The sequence below is a fragment of the Oncorhynchus mykiss genome, chromosome 5 (genome assembly GCF_057628025.1).
Source record: "Oncorhynchus mykiss isolate SJ-2025 chromosome 5, ASM5762802v1, whole genome shotgun sequence".
Lineage (NCBI taxonomy): Eukaryota > Metazoa > Chordata > Actinopteri > Salmoniformes > Salmonidae > Oncorhynchus > Oncorhynchus mykiss.
In genome coordinates this window covers 94,542,394-94,557,283 of record NC_143026.1, presented here as the reverse complement: position 1 = coordinate 94,557,283, position 14,890 = coordinate 94,542,394, and the positions used below count along the sequence as shown (strand labels likewise).

General features: G+C 47.8%; 1 protein-coding gene across 1 annotated transcript in view; it reads right to left on the bottom strand.

Annotated features, from left to right (window-relative positions):
• LOC110510444 (lipoma-preferred partner homolog) overlaps window positions 1-13,633 on the bottom strand; it is a 436,781-nt gene extending 423,148 nt beyond the window's left edge. Inside the window, exons 1-2 of the mRNA XM_090236480.1 lie at window positions 13,406-13,633; window positions 6,714-6,794 (exon numbers count right to left, since the gene is read on the bottom strand). The gene's annotated coding sequence lies outside the window, so the exon portion shown is untranslated. The remainder of the gene's footprint in view (window positions 1-6,713; window positions 6,795-13,405) is intronic.
• Between the last annotated feature and the right edge of the window lie 1,257 nt (window positions 13,634-14,890).

The window sequence follows — 14,890 nt, the reverse complement described above, 5'->3', positions numbered from 1 at the left end:
GCCAACAGTCTAGTAAGGCCAACAGTCTAGTCTACAGAGACAACGCCAACAGTCTAGTCTACAGAGACAAGGCCAACAGTCTAGTAAGGCCAACAGTCTAGTCTACAGAGACAAGGCCAACAGTCTAGTCTACAGAGACAAGGCCAACAGTCTAGTCTACAGGGACAAGGCCAACAGTCTAGTCTACAGAGACAAGGCCAACAGTCTAGTCTACAGGGACAAGGCCAACAGTCTAGTCTACAGAGACAAGGCCAACAGTCTAGTCTACAGGGACAAGGCCAACAGTCTAGTCTACAGGGACAAGGCCAACAGTCTAGTCTACAGAGACAAGGCCAACAGTCTAGTAAGGCCAACAGTCTAGTCTACAGAGACAAGGCCAACAGTCTAGTCTACAGAGACAAGGCCAACAGTCTAGTCTACAGGGACAAGGCCAACAGTCTAGTCTACAGAGACAAGGCCAACAGTCTAGTCTACAGGGACAAGGCCAACAGTCTAGTCTACAGAGACAAGGCCAACAGTCTAGTCTACAGGGACAAGGCCAACAGTCTAGTCTACAGGGACAAGGCCAACAGTCTAGTCTACAGAGACAAGGCCAACAGTCTAGTAAGGCCAACAGTCTAGTCTACAGAGACAAGGCCAACAGTCTAGTCTACAGGGACAAGGCCAACAGTCTAGTCTACAGGGACAAGGCCAACAGTCTAGTCTACAGAGACAAGGCCAACAGTCTAGTCTACAGAGACAAGGCCAACAGTCTAGTCTACAGAGACAAGGCCAACAGTCTAGTCTACAGGGACAAGGCCAACAGTCTAGTCTATAGAGACAGGGCCAACAGTCTAGTCTACAGAGACAAGGCCAACAGTCTAGTCTACAGAGACAAGGCCAACAGTCTAGTCTACAGGGACAAGGCCAACAGTCTAGTCTATAGAGACAGGGCCAACAGCAACAGTCTAGTCTACAGGGACAAGGCCAACAGTCTAGTCTACAGGGACAAGGCCAACAGTCTAGTCTACAGAGACAAGGCCAACAGTCTAGTAAGGCCAACAGTCTAGTCTACAGAGACAAGGCCAACAGTCTAGTCTACAGGGACAAGGCCAACAGTCTAGTCTACAGGGACAAGGCCAACAGTCTAGTCTACAGGGACAAGGCCAACAGTCTAGTCTACAGGGACAAGGCCAACAGTCTAGTCTACAGGGACAAGGCCAACAGTCTAGTCTACAGGGACAAGGCCAACAGTCTAGTCTACAGGGACAAGGCCAACAGTCTAGTCTACAGGGACAAGGCCAACAGTCTAGTCTACAGGGACAAGGCCAACAGTCTAGTCTACAGGGACAAGGCCAACAGTCTAGTCTACAGGGACAAGGCCAACAGTCTAGTCTACAGAGACAAGGCCAACAGTCTAGTCTACAGAGACAAGGCCAACAGTCTAGTCTACAGAGACAAGGCCAACAGTCTAGTCTACAGAGACAAGGCCAACAGTCTAGTCTACAGGGACAAGGCCAACAGTCTAGTCTATAGAGACAGGGCCAACAGTCTAGTCTACAGAGACAGGGCCAACAGTCTAGTCTACAGAGACAAGGCCAACAGTCTAGTCTACAGGGACAAGGCCAACAGTCTAGTCTATAGAGACAGGGCCAACAACAACAGTCTAGTCTACAGGGACAAGGCCAACAGTCTAGTCTACAGGGACAAGGCCAACAGTCTAGTCTACAGGGACAAGGCCAACAGTCTAGTCTACAGAGACAAGGCCAACAGTCTAGTCTACAGGGACAAGGCCAACAGTCTAGTCTACAGGGACAAGGCCAACAGTCTAGTCTACAGGGACAAGGCCAACAGTCTAGTCTACAGAGACAAGGCCAACAGTCTAGTCTACAGGGACAAGGCCAACAGTCTAGTCTACAGGGACAAGGCCAACAGTCTAGTCTACAGGGACAAGGCCAACAGTCTAGTCTACAGGGACAAGGCCAACAGTCTAGTCTACAGGGACAAGGCCAACAGTCTAGTCTACAGGGACAAGGCCAACAGTCTAGTCTACAGGGACAATGCCAACAGTCTAGTCTACAGGGACAAGGCCAACAGTCTAGTCTACAGGGACAAGGCCAACAGTCTAGTCTACAGGGACAAGGCCAACAGTCTAGTCTACAGGGACAAGGCCAACAGTCTAGTCTACAGAGACAAGGCCAACAGTCTAGTAAGGCCAACAGTCTAGTCTACAGAGACAAGGCCAACAGTCTAGTCTACAGGGACAAGGCCAACAGTCTAGTCTACAGAGACAAGGCCAACAGTCTAGTAAGGCCAACAGTCTAGTAAGGCCAACAGTCAAGTCTACAGGGACAAGGCCAACAGTCTAGTCTACAGAGACAATGCCAACAGTCTAGTCTACAGGGACAAGGCCAACAGTCTAGTCTACAGAGACAATGCCAACAGTCTAGTCTACAGGGACAAGGCCAACAGTCTAGTCCACAGAGACAAGGCCAACAGTCTAGTCTACAGAGACAAGGCCAACAGTCTAGTCTACAGAGACAAGGCCAACAGTCTAGTAAGGCCAACAGTCTAGTCTACAGAGACAACGCCAACAGTCTAGTCTACAGAGACAAGGCCAACAGTCTAGTAAGGCCAACAGTCTAGTCTACAGAGACAAGGCCAACAGTCTAGTCTACAGAGACAAGGCCAACAGTCTAGTCTACAGGGACAAGGCCAACAGTCTAGTCTACAGAGACAAGGCCAACAGTCTAGTCTACAGGGACAAGGCCAACAGTCTAGTCTACAGAGACAAGGCCAACAGTCTAGTCTACAGGGACAAGGCCAACAGTCTAGTCTACAGGGACAAGGCCAACAGTCTAGTCTACAGAGACAAGGCCAACAGTCTAGTAAGGCCAACAGTCTAGTCTACAGAGACAAGGCCAACAGTCTAGTCTACAGAGACAAGGCCAACAGTCTAGTCTACAGGGACAAGGCCAACAGTCTAGTCTACAGAGACAAGGCCAACAGTCTAGTCTACAGGGACAAGGCCAACAGTCTAGTCTACAGAGACAAGGCCAACAGTCTAGTCTACAGGGACAAGGCCAACAGTCTAGTCTACAGGGACAAGGCCAACAGTCTAGTCTACAGAGACAAGGCCAACAGTCTAGTAAGGCCAACAGTCTAGTCTACAGAGACAAGGCCAACAGTCTAGTCTACAGGGACAAGGCCAACAGTCTAGTCTACAGGGACAAGGCCAACAGTCTAGTCTACAGGGACAAGGCCAACAGTCTAGTCTACAGGGACAAGGCCAACAGTCTAGTCTACAGGGACAAGGCCAACAGTCTAGTCTACAGGGACAAGGCCAACAGTCTAGTCTACAGAGACAAGGCCAACAGTCTAGTCTACAGGGACAAGGCCAACAGTCTAGTCTACAGGGACAAGGCCAACAGTCTAGTCTACAGGGACAAGGCCAACAGTCTAGTCTACAGGGACAAGGCCAACAGTCTAGTCTACAGGGACAAGGCCAACAGTCTAGTCTACAGGGACAAGGCCAACAGTCTAGTCTACAGAGGCAAGGCCAACAGTCTAGTCTACAGAGACAAGGCCAACAGTCTAGTCTACAGAGACAAGGCCAACAGTCTAGTCTACAGAGACAAGGCCAACAGTCTAGTCTACAGGGACAAGGCCAACAGTCTAGTCTACAGAGACAAGGCCAACAGTCTAGTAAGGCCAACAGTCTAGTCTACAGAGACAAGGCCAACAGTCTAGTCTACAGGGACAAGGCCAACAGTCTAGTCTACAGGGACAAGGCCAACAGTCTAGTCTACAGGGACAAGGCCAACAGTCTAGTCTACAGGGACAAGGCCAACAGTCTAGTCTACAGGGACAAGGCCAACAGTCTAGTCTACAGAGACAAGGCCAACAGTCTAGTCTACAGGGACAAGGCCAACAGTCTAGTAAGGCCAACAGTCTAGTCTACAGAGACAACGCCAACAGTCTAGTCTACAGAGACAAGGCCAACAGTCTAGTAAGGCCAACAGTCTAGTCTACAGAGACAAGGCCAACAGTCTAGTCTACAGAGACAAGGCCAACAGTCTAGTCTACAGGGACAAGGCCAACAGTCTAGTCTACAGAGACAAGGCCAACAGTCTAGTCTACAGGGACAAGGCCAACAGTCTAGTCTACAGAGACAAGGCCAACAGTCTAGTCTACAGGGACAAGGCCAACAGTCTAGTCTACAGGGACAAGGCCAACAGTCTAGTCTACAGGGACAAGACCAACAGTCTAGTCTACAGAGACAAGGCCAACAGTCTAGTCTACAGAGACAAGGCCAACAGTCTAGTCTACAGGGACAAGGCCAACAGTCTAGTCTACAGGGACAAGGCCAACAGTCTAGTCTACAGGGACAAGGCCAACAGTCTAGTCTACAGAGACAAGGCCAACAGTCTAGTAAGGCCAACAGTCTAGTCTACAGAGACAAGGCCAACAGTCTAGTCTACAGGGACAAGGCCAACAGTCTAGTCTACAGGGACAAGGCCAACAGTCTAGTCTACAGGGACAAGGCCAACAGTCTAGTCTACAGGGACAAGGCCAACAGTCTAGTCTACAGGGACAAGGCCAACAGTCTAGTCTACAGGGACAAGGCCAACAGTCTAGTCTACAGGGACAAGGCCAACAGTCTAGTCTACAGGGACAAGGCCAACAGTCTAGTCTACAGAGACAAGGCCAACAGTCTAGTCTACAGGGACAAGGCCAACAGTCTAGTCTACAGGGACAAGGCCAACAGTCTAGTCTACAGGGACAAGGCCAACAGTCTAGTCTACAGGGACAAGGCCAACAGTCTAGTCTACAGGGACAAGGCCAACAGTCTAGTCTACAGGGACAAGGCCAACAGTCTAGTCTACAGAGACAAGGCCAACAGTCTAGTAAGGCCAACAGTCTAGTCTACAGAGACAAGGCCAACAGTCTAGTCTACAGGGACAAGGCCAACAGTCTAGTCTACAGGGACAAGGCCAACAGTCTAGTCTACAGAGACAAGGCCAACAGTCTAGTAAGGCCAACAGTCTAGTAAGGCCAACAGTCTAGTCTACAGGGACAAGGCCAACAGTCTAGTCTACAGAGACAATGCCAACAGTCTAGTCTACAGGGACAAGGCCAACAGTCTAGTCCACAGAGACAAGGCCAACAGTCTAGTCTACAGAGACAAGGCCAACAGTCTAGTCTACAGAGACAAGGCCAACAGTCTAGTAAGGCCAACAGTCTAGTCTACAGAGACAACGCCAACAGTCTAGTCTACAGAGACAAGGCCAACAGTCTAGTAAGGCCAACAGTCTAGTCTACAGAGACAAGGCCAACAGTCTAGTCTACAGAGACAAGGCCAACAGTCTAGTCTACAGGGACAAGGCCAACAGTCTAGTCTACAGGGACAAGGCCAACAGTCTAGTCTACAGAGACAAGGCCAACAGTCTAGTCTACAGGGACAAGGCCAACAGTCTAGTCTACAGGGACAAGACCAACAGTCTAGTCTACAGAGACAAGGCCAACAGTCTAGTAAGGCCAACAGTCTAGTCTACAGAGACAAGGCCAACAGTCTAGTCTACAGGGACAAGGCCAACAGTCTAGTCTACAGGGACAAGGCCAACAGTCTAGTCTACAGAGACAAGGCCAACAGTCTAGTCTACAGGGACAAGGCCAACAGTCTAGTCTACAGGGACAAGGCCAACAGTCTAGTCTACAGGGACAAGGCCAACAGTCTAGTCTACAGGGACAAGGCCAACAGTCTAGTCTACAGAGACAAGGCCAACAGTCTAGTCTACAGAGACAAGGCCAACAGTCTAGTCTACAGAGACAAGGCCGACAGTCTAGTCTACAGAGACAAGGCCGACAGTCTAGTCTACAGGGACAAGGCCGACAGTCTAGTCTACAGGGACAAGGCCAACAGTCTAGTCTACAGGGACAAGGCCAACAGTCTAGTACTACCCCCCCCTCCCCCCAATTGCTCAGCACTAATGGCAGGCCCCTCTGAACCACCGATTCAGTAGACTAAAGACAAACACGTCATTAATGAATAAAGTTAGCCCTGGTCCTGTGCCTAACAGGAATGTACTAATAATCTATTTAACAGCGAGACGTCCCACTGTCTGTCGCCCAGACGGCCTGCTGGTGATTAACACAATATAATTACTGATGACTGAGACAGTCCCCCGGTAATGCTGGTCCAACAAGCATCGCTGTATATCACCACTACTTGAGTTCTCGTTCTCACAAAAACACACCCAAGCGTCCTCTTGGCAATGTCTTAGCCAGCTATGTCAGCGAACAGCTAGCATTTTGTGGGAGACATTTCAAGCTGAGGAGTGGGGACACCCAATCCCAACCCAAACTCTGTTCCAATGGACAGTGGAGGGAGGGGTTGAAACGATTACAGGCAGCTCCAAGGCAACACTCCTCAAGTAACTGAACAGATGCAATAGGACCCAGCAGGAAGCAATAGGACATAACAGGAAGCAATAGGACCCAGCAGGAAGCAATAGGACATAACAGGAAGCAATAGGACCCAGCAGGAAGCAATAGGACATAACAGGAAGCAATAGGACATAACAGGAAGCAATAGGACATAACAGGAAGCAATAGGACATAACAGGAAGCAATAGGACCCAGCAGGAAGCAATAGGACATAACAGGAAGCAATAGGACATAACAGGAAGCAATAGGACATAACAGGAAGACAACTGTAGTATGACTAGACCTACCTCTTCCTGTGGAAGTATTGACCTAACAGCTGGTACGATGGTTATTTGGTCTCCTCCAGGTCAGTGCTTCTTTCTTCACGTCTGAAAGAGAGAGCAGGCATGTAGGACTGTCTGAGCTGGGTCAGGGTGAACTAGGAATACATTATGACTACAACCTCTACAACAGTCCTTCCTGGGAGAGCTTGGTATAGAAATAGAACCAATGACTACAACCTCTACAACAGTCCTTCCTGGGTGAACTAGAAGTACATTATGACTACAACCTCTACAACAGTCCTTCCTGGGAGAGCTTGGTATAGAAATAGAACCAATGACTACAACCTCTACAACAGTCCTTCCTGGGTGAACTAGAAATACATTATGACTACAACCTCTACAACAGTCCTTCCTGGGAGAGCTTGGTATAGAAATAGAACCAATGACTACAACCTCTACAACAGTCCTTCCTGGGAGAGCTTGGTATAGAAATAGAACCAATGACTACAACCTCTACAACAGTCCTTCCTGGGAGAGCTTGGTATAGAAATAGAACCAATGACTACAACCTCTACAACAGTCCTTCCTGGGAGAGCTTGGTATAGAAATAGAACCAATGACTACAAGGTTCAAAGTCATTCATTCTTTTCTCTGAGAAGTTACGTAATCCTTCGCACAAAGGCCAACACCAACACAGACACCATTCTGGTGCAGCCTTAAGAGTTCATATCATTGAATTCATTGTACAGTAGCCTGAGCGCCAGTCTGATAGTGCTATCATGTCAACTCCTTCACTCATTGTCATGCCAAACATGAGAAATAAAGTTGGCAATAGCACAAACAGATCTGGGACCAGGCTAATGATACAGTGCTCCTGCAACTGAACACAGCATAAGGAGCAGGCTACTCTTTCCCTGTCCTTCCTGTCTGTCTGTCTGATCAACCAACTGGTCCTTCCTTCCTTCCTGTCTGTCTGTCTGTCTGATCAACCAACTGGTCCTTACTGTCTGTCTGCCTGTCTGTCTGGTCAACCAACTGGTCCTTCCTTCCTGTCTGATCAACCAACTGGTCCTTCCTGTCTGTCTGTCTGATCAACCAACTGGTCCTTCCTTCCTGTCTGTCTGTCTGTCTATCTGTCTGGTCAACCAACGGGTCCTTCCTGTCTGTCTGCCTGTCTGTCTGATCAACCAACTGGTCCTTCCTTCCTGTCTGATCAACCAACTGGTCCTTCCTGTCTGTCTGCCTGTCTGCCTGATCAACCAACTGGTCCTTCCTTCCTGCCTGATCAACCAACTGGTCCTTCCTTCCTGTCTGATCAACCAACTGGTCCTTCCTGTCTGTCTGTCTGATCAACCAACTGGTCCTTCCTGTCTGTCTGTCTGTCTGATCAACCAACTGGTCCTTCCTGTCTGTCTGTCTGGTCAACCAACAGGTCTTTCCTGTCTGTCTGTCTGTCTGGTCAACCAACTGGTCCTTCCTGTCTGTCTGCCTGTCTGTCTGGTCAACCAACTGGTCCTTCCTGTCTGTCTGTCTGTCTGATCAACCAACTGGTCCTTCCTGTCTGATCAACCAACTGGTCCTTCCTTCCTGTCTGTCTGCCTGTCTGTCTGGTCAACCAACTGGTCCTTCCTTCATGTCTGATCAACCAACTGGTCCTTTCTGTCTGTCTGATCAACCAACTGGTCCTTCCTGTCTGTCTGTCTGGTCAACCAACGGGTCCTTCCTGTCTGTCTGTCTGTCTGTCTGTCTGATCAAACAACTGGTCCTTCCTTCCTGTCTGTCTATCTGTCTGGTCAACCAACGGGTCCTTCCTGTCTGTCTGTCTGTCTGGTCAACCAACTGGTCCTTCCTGTCTGTCTGTCTGGTCAACCAAATGGTCCTTCCTGTCTGTCTGCCTGTCTGTCTGGTCAACCAACTGGTCCTTCCTTCCTGTCTGATCAACCAACTGGTCCTTCCTGTCTGTCTGTCTGTCTGGTCAACCAAAGGGTCCTTCCTTCCTGTCTGTGTGTCTGTCTGGTCAACCAACGGGTCCTTCCTGTCTGTCTGTCTGTCTGATCAACCAACGGGTCCTTCCTGTCTGTCTGTCTGTCTGATCAACCAACTGGTCCTTCCAAGCTGTCCGTCTGTCTGATCAACCAACTGGTCCTTCCTGTCTGTCTGTCTGTCTGTCTGTCTGGTCAACCAACTGGTCCTTCCTGTCTGATCAACCAACTGGTCCTTCCTGTCTGTCTGTCTGTCTGTCTGATCAACCAACTGGTCCTTCCTGTCTGTCTGTCTGATCAACCAACTGGTCCTTCCTTCCTGTCTGTCTGTCTGGTCAACCAACTTGTCCTTCCTGTCTGTCTGATCAACCAACTGGTCCTTCCTTCCTGTCTGTCTGGTCAACCAACTGGCCCTTCCTGTCTGTCTGTCTGTCTGTCTGTCTGTCTGATCAACCAACTGGTCCTTCCTGTACGTCATATCAATCAGTTGGTGGGCATGATGGACAGGAAGGACTAGTTGGTGGGTATGATGGACAGGAAGGACTAGTTGGTTGACATGATGGACAGGAAGGACTAGTTGGTGGGCATGATGGACAGGAAGGACTAGTTGGATGACATGATGGAGAGGAAGGACTAGTTGGTTGACATGATGGACAGGAAGGACCAGTTGGTGGGTATGATATACAGGAAGGACCAGTTGGTGGGTATGATGGACAGGAAGGACCAGTTGGTGGGCATGATGGACAGGAAGGACTAGTTGGTTGACATGATGGACAGGAAGGACTAGTTGGTTGACATGATGGACAGGAAGGACCAGTTGGTGGGTATGATGGACAGGAAGGACTAGTTGGTTGACATGATGGACAGGAAGGACTAGTTGGTTGACATGATGGACAGGAAGGACCAGTTGGTGGGTATGATATACAGGAAGGACCAGTTGGTGGGTATGATGGACAGGAAGGACCAGTTGGTGGGTATGATGGACAGGAAGGACCAGTTGGTGGGTATGATGGACAGGAAGGACCAGTCTGTCACATCAACCAAGTCATAGTACGACACTGACAGTGTTTCTGAACGTTGAACTAGGAGCAGCATTGAGTCTTTCCATCACTATGTCACTGAGCCGTGTAAGGTGAGAGATCAGCCTTTCACCATCACTATATCACTGAGTAGAGTAAGGTGAGAGATCAGTCTTTCACCATCACTATGTCACTGAGCCGTGTAAGGTGAGAGATCAGCCTTTCACCATCACTATATCACTGAGTAGAGTAAGGTGAGAGATCAGTCTTTCACCATCACTATGTCACTGAGCCGTGTAAGGTGAGAGATCAGCCTTTCACCATCACTATATCACTGAGTAGAGTAAGGTGAGAGATCAGCCTTTCACCATCACTATGTCACTGAGCCATGTAAGGTGAGAGATCAGCCTTTCACCATCACTATATCACTGAGCAGAGTAAGGTGAGAGATCAGCCTTTCACCATCACTATATCACTGAGCAGAGTAAGGTGAGAGATCAGCCTTTCACCATCACTATATCACTGAGCCATGTAAGGTGAGAGATCAGCCTTTCACCATCACTATATCACTGAGCAGAGTAAGGTGAGAGATCAGCCTTTCACCATCACTATATCACTGAGCCATGTAAGGTGAGAGATCAGCCTTTCACCATCACTATATCACTGAGCCATGTAAGGTGAGAGATCAGCCTTTCACCATCACTATATCACTGAGCAGAGTAAGGTGAGAGATCAGCCTTTCACCATCACTATGTCACTGAGCCATGTAAGGTGAGAGATCAGCCTTTCACCATCACTATATCACTGAGCCATGTAAGGTGAGAGATCAGCCTTTCACCATCACTATATCACTGAGCAGAGTAAGGTGAGAGATCAGCCTTTCACCATCACTATGTCACTGAGCCATGTAAGGTGAGAGATCAGCCTTTCACCATCACTATATCACTGAGCCATGTAAGGTGAGAGATCAGCCTTTCACCATCACTATATCACTGAGCCATGTAAGGTGAGAGATCAGCCTTTCACCATCACTATATCACTGAGCAGAGTAAGGTGAGAGATCAGCCTTTCACCATCACTATGTCACTGAGCCATGTAAGGTGAGAGATCAGCCTTTCACCATCACTATATCACTGAGCCATGTAAGGTGAGAGATCAGCCTTTCACCATCACTATATCACTGAGCAGAGTAAGGTGAGAGATCAGCCTTTCACCATCACTATGTCACTGAGCCATGTAAGGTGAGAGATCAGCCTTTCACCATCACTATATCACTGAGCAGAGTAAGGTGAGAGATCAGCCTTTCACCATCACTATGTCACTGAGCCATGTAAGGTGAGAGATAAGCCTTTCACCATCACTATATCACTGAGCCGTGTAAGGTGAGAGATCCGCCTTTCACCATCACTATGTCACTGACCCATGTAAGGTGAGAGATCAGCCTTTCACCATCACTATATCACTGAGCCATGTAAGGTGAGAGATCAGCCTTTCACCATCACTATATCACTGAGCAGAGTAAGGTGAGAGATCAGCCTTTCACCATCACTATGTCACTGAGCAGAGTAAGGTGAGAGATCAGCCTTTCACCATCACTATATCACTGAGCAGAGTAAGGTGAGAGATCAGCCTTTCACCATCACTATGTCACTGAGCCATGTAAGGTGAGAGATCAGCCTTTCACCATCACTATGTCACTGAGCAGAGTAAGGTGAGAGATCAGCCTTTCACCATTACTATGTCACTGAGCCGTGAGAGAGGTAAGGTGAGAGATCAGCCTTTCACCATCACTATGTCACTGAGCCATGTAAGGTGAGAGATCAGCCTTTCACGATCACTATGTCACTGAGCCGTGAGAGAGGTGAGGTGAGAGATCCGCCTTTCACCTACAGCATACAGGTTCCTTCACAGTAATAAATCATGGCTGTCCAGATCAGATCAGAGCAGAACAGTTACCTGTTCCAAAGGGCTTGGGTCAAAAGTAGTGCACCATGGGAAAACGGTGCCATTTGGAACACAGAGTGTGGCGGGATGGATGCAGTCTCCCCTCTCTCTGTCTCTCTCTGCTGACCCATCAATCCTCCTGCTCTTCCTTATGTGTAATACGACAGTAGTCATTCTGCTCTCTCTTCTGCACTTAGCCACTAGGAATTAGTTTTGTTCCGACTGCACTATATCTCAATATGTACTCAAGCTCTTCAAGCTGTATTATGAGGTTCATAATTACAAATGTACACTAACAACATGCTGTGTCATATATATATATATATATATATATATATATATATATATATATATATATATATATATATATATATATATATATATATATATATATATATATATATACACACACACACACACACATATATATATATAATGTTCTGGATAGGAGTTAACAGATGCTCATGCTCATGCTCTGCAGTCCTACAAGTATCCTGATCTCACCTGAGATTTCTACATCTTTTTCTTCCCAGCCCAACAGCCATTAAAACCTTCTATTAAAAACACACACAGGCCTGGTAGTGCCTCTAGTCTCAGCCTCATAGTAGTGTTGCCTGGGCTCAAAGCAAGGCAGATAGCTAAGGGACTTCACTAACTTGAGCATCCCGTCTCCACGACTGTCAAACGCGTTCTTTTAAAGCAGAGATCTTAAAGACAGTTGGGTTTAATGATGTGTGAGGAAGGATGACTCGGATATATATATTCGGTTTGATGAGCAAGCTGAGCTCTCTGGGGACCTTGATGTTATTGATTTGAAATTCATATCAAAGTAAGAGTTTGATTTGAATTGATATGAATCTCTTCAGTAGCAACTTGAGGGGGAAGGTATTAAAATTGCAGCATGTTAGCTACTTTGGAGATGAACAGAACAATGTCTTTGGTGTGTTGACATGACGATTAGTCCCAAGACTTACATATTTCCATTCTTGAAATGCATTGGGAGCAAATTGAGTCCTTGTAAACTGTGTCAGTATGAAAAACAAAATAAGCATCTACATATTACATTAACCTCTATTCAATGATTGATAATGATGGTAAGAACTAGGGTCAAGTGTAGTATTACATGGTAGCTTAATAGAAGCCCGTATTCATTGAAACAACTCGGGATGTGTTAGGAAGTGTCATGCCTACATGGACTCCTGCACTGCGCCTGCGCAGACAGGCTCTCCTGAACAGATTGTTTTTGACAAGTAAAAGACAGTCGTGTTTACACGTCAGGATTGACAAGTGTGTCGCTTCTCTAGACTACGGCAGTCTCAACAAAACTATTCAAAATGATGAATAATGAAACTATTAATGGGGGAGAAACAGAAAATAGACGTTGCCCCGGGAAGCTAAATCATTCTCTTCCGTATTGGTCATACAGGCCACCTCGCAGAATGCACTTCAACAGACACAATCTAACTCAGACCTGTCCAGTACTATGTTCTTTACTTCAAACTACTGCTACAATATGTCTTTGTAAAAGGTAACAAGTTCGCTTAGTGGTGAAAATCAAAACTCTCGACCTCCTTTCCGAGCGGGCAGCCCTCGACTTCAACTCAGCAACAGTAACAACCATCACCTCAAAGAGGAACGACATTTAGCTATTTGTTTCTGCATTTCTTTCCATTAAAAAAAAGCTAGCAACATGGCATCAAAAGCTACATTTCTATAATCTCCTATGTTAAAAGAATTAAATAGGAAAAGAGGTTTCCATTGTTTCTCTTACCTCGGCTTTCTAGGAATCAACCGTTTCTGAATCCCACTAAGAAAGTGAAACTTCTTTCCCCCAGACCTGAGTGGCAGGCGGTGACGTCAGAGCAGGAACTACCACAGGTCAGAGAGTCAGTGGAGATGTTTGACCATGTAAGGCAGTAATTCATCCATGTAAGCATAGCTGTGGGAAGTAGGGGTGCTGATAGTGCTGCAGCACCCCCCGTGAAAAAAAATCAGAATTAACTAAATGTACTTAAAAAAATTAGAAAAAATGATGTCAGCATCCCAGGCTGTATCACGTCCAGCTGTGATTGGGAGTCTCATAGGGGCGGAGCACAGCGACGTCCGGGTGTGATTGGGAGTCTCATAGGGGCGGAGCACAGCGACGTCCGGGTGTGATTGGGAGTCTCATAGGGGCGGAGCACAGCGACGTCCGGGTGTGATTGGGAGTCTCATAGGGGCGGAGCACAGCGACGTCCGGGTTTGATTGGGAGTCTCATAGGGGCGGAGCACAGCGTTGTCCGGGTTTGGCCCGGGGTGGGCCGCGATTGGGAGTCTCAAAGGGGCGGAGCACAGCGTTGTCCGGGTTTGGCCCGGGGTGGGCCGTGATTGGGAGTCTCATAGGGGCGGAGCACAGCGACGTCCGGGTGTGATTGGGAGTCTCATAGGGGCGGAGCACAGCGTTGTCCGGCTGTGATTGCGAGTCTCATAGGGGCGGAGCACAGCGTTGTCCGGCTGTGATTGGGAGTCTCATAGGGGCGGAGCACAGCGACGTCCGAGTGTGATTGGGAGTCTCATAGAGGCGGAGCACAGCGTTGTCCGGCTGTGATTGCGAGTCTCATAGGGGCGGAGCACAGTGTTGTCCGGCTGTGATTGGGAGTCTCATAGGGGCGGAGCACAGCGTTGTCCGGTAGATCTGTTCTATGTGTTATAGATCTGCCATTCCCATTGAAAAGCCAGTCTAAGAAGCGGTAGATCTGTTCTATGTGTTATAGATCTGCCATTCCCATTAATAAGCCAGTCTAAGAAGCGGTAGATCTGTTCTATGTGTTATAGATCTGCCATTCCCATTGATAAGCCAGTCTAAGAAGCGGTAGATCTGTTCTATGTGTTATAGATCTGCCATTCCCATTGATAAGCCAGTCTAAGAAACGGTAGATCTGTTCTATGTGTTATAGATCTGCCATTCCCATTGATAAGCCAGTCTAAGAAGCGGTAGATCTGTTCTATGTGTTATAGATCTGCCATTCCCATTGATTAGCCAGTCTAAGAAGCGGTAGATCTGTTCTATGTGTTATAGATCTGCCATTCCCATTGATAAGCCAGTCTAAGAAGCGGTAGATTTGTTCTATGTGTTATAGATCTGCCATTCCCATTGATAAGCCAGTCTAAGAAGCGGTAGATTTGTTCTATGTGTTATAGATCTGCCATTCCCATTGATAAGCCAGTCTAAGAAGTGGTAGATCTGTTCTATGTGTTATAGATCTGCCATTCCCAT